Source organism: Diabrotica virgifera, chromosome 2, assembly GCF_917563875.1.
Source record: "Diabrotica virgifera virgifera chromosome 2, PGI_DIABVI_V3a".
Lineage (NCBI taxonomy): Eukaryota > Metazoa > Arthropoda > Insecta > Coleoptera > Chrysomelidae > Diabrotica > Diabrotica virgifera.
Window position 1 is genome coordinate 156,358,285 of NC_065444.1, and position 5,936 is coordinate 156,364,220.

At 39.1% G+C, this 5,936-nt stretch overlaps 1 long non-coding RNA gene across 1 annotated transcript; it reads left to right on the forward strand.

Moving 5' to 3' along the window:
• The first annotated feature begins 28 nt into the window (after positions 1-28).
• Positions 29-5,250, forward strand: LOC126879682 (uncharacterized). Its single transcript, XR_007696194.1, has 2 exons — positions 29-857; positions 1,040-5,250. It is a non-coding gene; the product is annotated as an uncharacterized LOC126879682 (long non-coding RNA).
• Positions 5,251-5,936: the final 686 nt, after the last annotated feature.

A 5,936-nucleotide genomic window follows, 5' to 3' on the forward strand; every position in this document is an offset into this window, starting at 1 on the left:
AAAGGATTTTGTTTAAATATGGTATGATATATTTTTTTAAATTTTGCAAGGATCCCAAATGGATAAATATTTTTGTTGGTAAAGAGTTTTGAAAAATAATAGTTGTTTGTGCTTTCATGATGCAACTTGTAAATTAAAATGACAGTGACTTTGACTTTTGACAGCTGCGTCAAAATTTTGTTTTGACATACACTGTCCAACAAGTTCTTTTGTCATTCTTTTGTTATGTTAAATTGAAGATTTTTTTTGTAATGTAAAAGATTTGTAGATATTTTGTCCTGTAAAATCATTTCCTGTTAAAAGTTTTTTTGTTTGTTTAAAAAAAAACCACCGTAAAGTTTTAAATAAATGTTTGTGAAAGTGTATCTATCATCTCATTTCTGTAGCCTTTGGAAAAATTTTAACAGAAAACTAATGCAACTGTATGAAAGTTTTAGTTCAGGAGAAAAGAAAGAATATGGCATAGAAGCCAATAATAAGGAAAGATGTTGTCCCAATGTAACCCCAAAGAGGAATCAATGATGATTGTCCCCCCGATTGGTACCCGTAAGTAAGAAAGTATCCAGTAAGTACCCATAGGTGAAATAGAGGATTTATTTCAAACGGCGTCCCTTTTTGTTAAATAGTAGAAAGATCCTCTAGTCAGAGTAAGTACCCTTATGTATTTAGTTATGGTAGTGTAGTCATCTTAACACCCCTTCACCCTCCCTAACGAATCTACGACCTAGCTCCCGCACAACAAATGAGCTGCCGTCCCGCAACGAGGCTTTATGTGTCTGCTTCTTCTTCTTTAGCCCCATTCTTACCCCCCAGTATCTCTATAGATAGTCTTTCCTTGCTCCCATATGAGCAGACATGTTAAACGCTTCAAATTGCGCCCAACGTGTGGGGCTTAAAAACGCTTCAAATTGCGCCCAACGTGTGGGGCTTAAAACGCTTCAAATTAAACGCGTCATGTAAAAAGCTTCAAATGGCCCCGACAACGTGGGGCCGATTCATTTTTCTGCCTCCTTCAGTATCCAGTTGTTGTCTTGTCCAGTTAAACGCTTCAAATGGCCCCGGCAACGTGGGGCCTGTACTTTTTTTGGCCTCCCTCAGACCCCATTTGCATGTTCCCACTACCATGTCCTTTTAGCCTCCTTTCGGTCTCATTTGTACTACAACTGTTAGGCAGTGCCCGTCTTGGGTAGCCGATCTCAGTTTGTGGTGCAAGTGTTTCCGATAACATGGAAGCTCGACTCGTGTCATGTTTTGTATGCCCATTGTTACAAGTCTAGCTTGTAGACATGTTCAACTAGTAGTTAGCCTATCTACTAGTCCCCAATATCTTTAGCCACCCCCCACTTAGTGTTACATTTGTAACGTACACCCTGAAGTTTGACCCGAGTAAATATCGCCCAAGTCTTCCCATGTAGTTTAGCCCAGATTCCTCTTGTCTTGCCCCCAGAAACTGTTTCATGTCTGTTAGTGCCCCCGAAACTGTTTCAGTCTGTTAGTCCCCATGAAAGAGCCCATTTTTGTAGTTTTTGTTGCAAAAGTTAATAATTTTTCCAAAGAGGTGTAAGTATGTACACATTTTGTTGTGATGTTGATTTGGTCGTGCTGTTGATTGTATAGGCATGTACCATTTCATACATCATAGTGTATTTAACTTGTAACCCCATATGTATACTGGTATTGTATTGTATTGTAAGTATCGTAGAACAGAATTGTATGTTATTGTAGCGTACTAACTGTATTGTATTGATATTGTACCCATGATGAAAGCATTGAATTGATTTTTTTGAAAGTATTGATGAAATATATAGACAAACAGTTGAATAAAAAAGTAACGTAAAATTTTTTTGAAAATTTTGATTAAAAGTAACGTTAAAGATTTTGAATATTGAATCCAATTATGAAGTATAACAGTATGTTGTATTTTTTGCATGTATTCCTATAGATCAACAGTTTTTTTACAGAATAATCGTTTTTTGTGATTTATTGATTTGGTCATTTGATTAGATGTGTGATGTTGTTGGTATGGTCCGTGTATGAGCTTAGCCCCGTATAGTCTGTGTGAGAGTAGTCCCTTGTTTTTCCAGCGAAGCCTATCTCTGTTGGTGTATGTCATGCCACAGGTTAGTTGGAGAAGTCATCCCATTGAGAAGTCATCCCCTTGAGAAGTGGCCCCGTGAAGAAGTGAAGAGGGAAACCGTGGAGAGGCCCCCCACTTCTGTGTTTTTTTTTCAAGCAGCCAGGAGAAAAGCTGTCACTTTTAGATTTGAAGATAGCGTTCTCTGTCGACACTGTTTGAGAATAACTGTCTTGAAGTGTAGAAGTTAGCCCCTGAAAAAGCCCCCCCCTTGTCTGTGTTGCCCCTTGTTTTTTTTTTTTTTTGACTAATCTATCTTTGTAGGTGTCAAAAGGATGCCAGAGGTTAGTTAAAAAGAGCCCGTGAAGTAGTAGTTGAAGTCTCCCCCCCAGTGAAGTAGTTGAAGTCCCCTCGTGAATGAAGTATGTCTTTTTGTATCTGACATGTCACAAGTGTAATACTCGTGATGAAGGAAGTGTTGTTCAGCTATCTGTGAACACTTTCATTAGTAGTCGGAGCAAGAAATGTCTTATCCCGTGTGAGCTCATATAGGAACCAAATTTCAATATTGTTTGTGTTTGTAAGCCCCTGAGTATATCTAGAAGTCAAAAAGTATGTTGTTGTCTGTTTGTTTGTCTATCCCTGTTTTGTCTGGAAGTTTTAGAGCCCATTGTCTGTTGTCCCGTGTTGTCTATTGTCCCGTGTTGTCTGTTGTCCCGTGTTGTCTATTAGCCCGTGTTGTCTATTAGCCCGTGTTGTCTATTAGCCCGTGTTGTCTATTAGCCCGTGTTGTCTGTTAGCCCGTGTCCGTGCTGGAGTTTGATTTTTTTTGGCGAATAGTTAGTTGACCTCTCTTCTCTTTGTTGATTGAAAGTAGGCCAAGAGCAGAAGCTGTGACAAGGCTGGTGAGGTTAGGATCTGGCCGCGTTGAGTACAGGTGAAGCTTGCTTTCGGTCGATAAATGGAAGCGGTTGTTCGTCAGAACTGTCATACTTTCCAATGTCCCTTTGGTCTTCCCCTTGCGTGTTGCTTTCATCCCCTGTTTTGAAAAAGTAGCCCCCCGTTTTGAAAAATAAAGTCCACCCCCAGTCTTGAGAAATGAAATGCCCCCAGTTTTGAAAAGTAAGTCTATCCCCAGTTTTGAAAAGTAAAGCCCAACCCCCCTGTCTTGAAAAATGAAGTCTATCCCCTGTTTCGAAAAGTGAAGTGTAGCCCTGTTTTGAAAATGAAGTCTTTCCCCAGCTTGTGATTTGAAAATGAGAGAGTTGTCTAGTGAACGTTCATGAAAGGTTCTTATGTCCTGGATTGGACTGTTGATTGAAAACGTAATGATGTAGTGTTCTCTATATCATATGTTGCGTTCATTTCCCTTAGTCTTGTTTAAAAAGTTTGATATCCTGTTTGAACCCAGTATACTAGTCTTTTTGGTCTTTTGTTGTTGTCACACATACCCCCTCCCCCTTGTTAGTCTTGTTTTGATTTTAGCCCTTGTTGTTGTCATATACCCCTTTGTCTAGCCCTGTCTTGTTTGAATGAGTTGTTGAAGTAAGTTGTTGGTGAGATTTTGTCTCACTGAGGTGTTTAGACTGGATTGTCTAAATCCTCGTTTTGCAGAACCGTTGCCGAAATGTCCCGTGAAACTCGCTAGGTGTTAGTAGAGTTTGGGCAGATGTTTATCTGTCAAACATCAACTTTTTAGTTTTTGTGAACCGCTCGCGGTTAGGCAACGAGGTGACAAGGCTGTGTCTGCCCTGGTATGTCACTTGTGTTACTGCTGTGGATGTCAGCGAGGTCCACACAGGGCACAAGTTTAGTTTCTTTCCCAAGGCACAGAAACTCTTGTCACCTACAGTTCTTTGTAGAGTCAAGAAACATTTAAGTCTACTCGACTTTAAAGAGTCTGGCGATTGATGGCACGCTAGCCCAATCCCTAACGACTTTTTTGTTTTGTTTAATCCCCACTAGCCATTATCTAAATATTTTGATATTGTTGTCCTGTCACACCTAAGATGTCCATGTTGGATTTTTTTCTGTTTGTTATCGAAAACTGGATAATCTTATCCAGGTTTCTCTTTTGCGCGGAGGCTTTGTAGCGTTTGAAAAAACTCCAACATTAATTTAAAATCCCAATTCCCAAAAAAATGTCTATTTTCCAATTTATTTTGTGAGTTTGTATATCATTAGAGTATTTTAAAGCCGTCCCTGTATACAGTATTTAGGTATTGCACAATGGTATGCAATAGTAAGAAGTGCTGACGTTTTGATGCGTAAAAGAACCTTCTAGAATAAAGTTCCGAGTTTTGTCAAGTCAGCGCCCCTAAGGTTCAAAATCGCTTGGTACCTATGTGGTACTTTTCCCCGATCTGTGGCTTCAGACAGAAGCGCAGATCAGTCCGGTTTGATTTCTTCAAGCGTGAAGATCGCTTGCCGACTCACCCCAAAAGGGCGTGGTGCCTTTTGTTACCCGCCGGTAAAGGGTATAGTATGTCGTTCTGGAAGATCTAGTGTGAGGGCACGATGTTTTTTTTACCCCGTAGTGAAGTTGGGTGCTCTTACACTGTGTTTGAGTTGTGACGCAGTACTATACGCCGGCGTGGTATGAAGTCCCTGTATCTTGTCCAAGTTCCTGTTTAAATGAAGTCTTCCGAGTCCCGATTGATGTCCTGATGTAGACATTTTGAGTTCCAGTCCCGTGATGTTTATCCAGTTGATTGCCCCGAAATAAAAAGGAAGCCATGAAGCCCACCTCAGGTCGATGACCCTGTTTGTTTGTAGATGAACCCCCTTTCCGTGTAGTTTGTGACGTGTGATAAAGGATTTTGTTTAAATATGGTATGATATATTTTTTTAAATTTTGCAAGGATCCCAAATGGATAAATATTTTTGTTGGTAAAGAGTTTTGAAAAATAATAGTTGTTTGTGCTTTCATGATGCAACTTGTAAATTAAAATGACAGTGACTTTGACTTTTGACAGCTGCGTCAAAATTTTGTTTTGACATACACTGTCCAACAAGTTCTTTTGTCATTCTTTTGTTATGTTAAATTGAAGATTTTTTTTGTAATGTAAAAGATTTGTAGATATTTTGTCCTGTAAAATCATTTCCTGTTAAAAGTTTTTTTGTTTGTTTAAAAAAAAACCACCGTAAAGTTTTAAATAAATGTTTGTGAAAGTGTATCTATCATCTCATTTCTGTAGCCTTTGGAAAAATTTTAACAGAAAACTAATGCAACTGTATGAAAGTTTTAGTTCAGGAGAAAAGAAAGAATATGGCATAGAAGCCAATAATAAGGAAAGATGTTGTCCCAATGTAACCCCAAAGAGGAATCAATGATGATTGTCCCCCCGATTGGTACCCGTAAGTAAGAAAGTATCCAGTAAGTACCCATAGGTGAAATAGAGGATTTATTTCAAACGGCGTCCCTTTTTGTTAAATAGTAGAAAGATCCTCTAGTCAGAGTAAGTACCCTTATGTATTTAGTTATGGTAGTGTAGTCATCTTAACACCCCTTCACCCTCCCTAACGAATCTACGACCTAGCTCCCGCACAACAAATGAGCTGCCGTCCCGCAACGAGGCTTTATGTGTCTGCTTCTTCTTCTTTAGCCCCATTCTTACCCCCCAGTATCTCTATAGATAGTCTTTCCTTGCTCCCATATGAGCAGACATGTTAAACGCTTCAAAATACAGCACATCGGAAATTTCGAAACAGCAAAAGAAACTATCAAATATGAAGCAAGCCTATGGTTCGATAGCAAAGAAGAAGAATTCGGCAATTGGCAACAATTTGAACAAAAATTTTTGAATTATTTCTGGGGAAAAGTCCAACAATTGGAAATTAACAAGGAATTGCAAAATGGGAA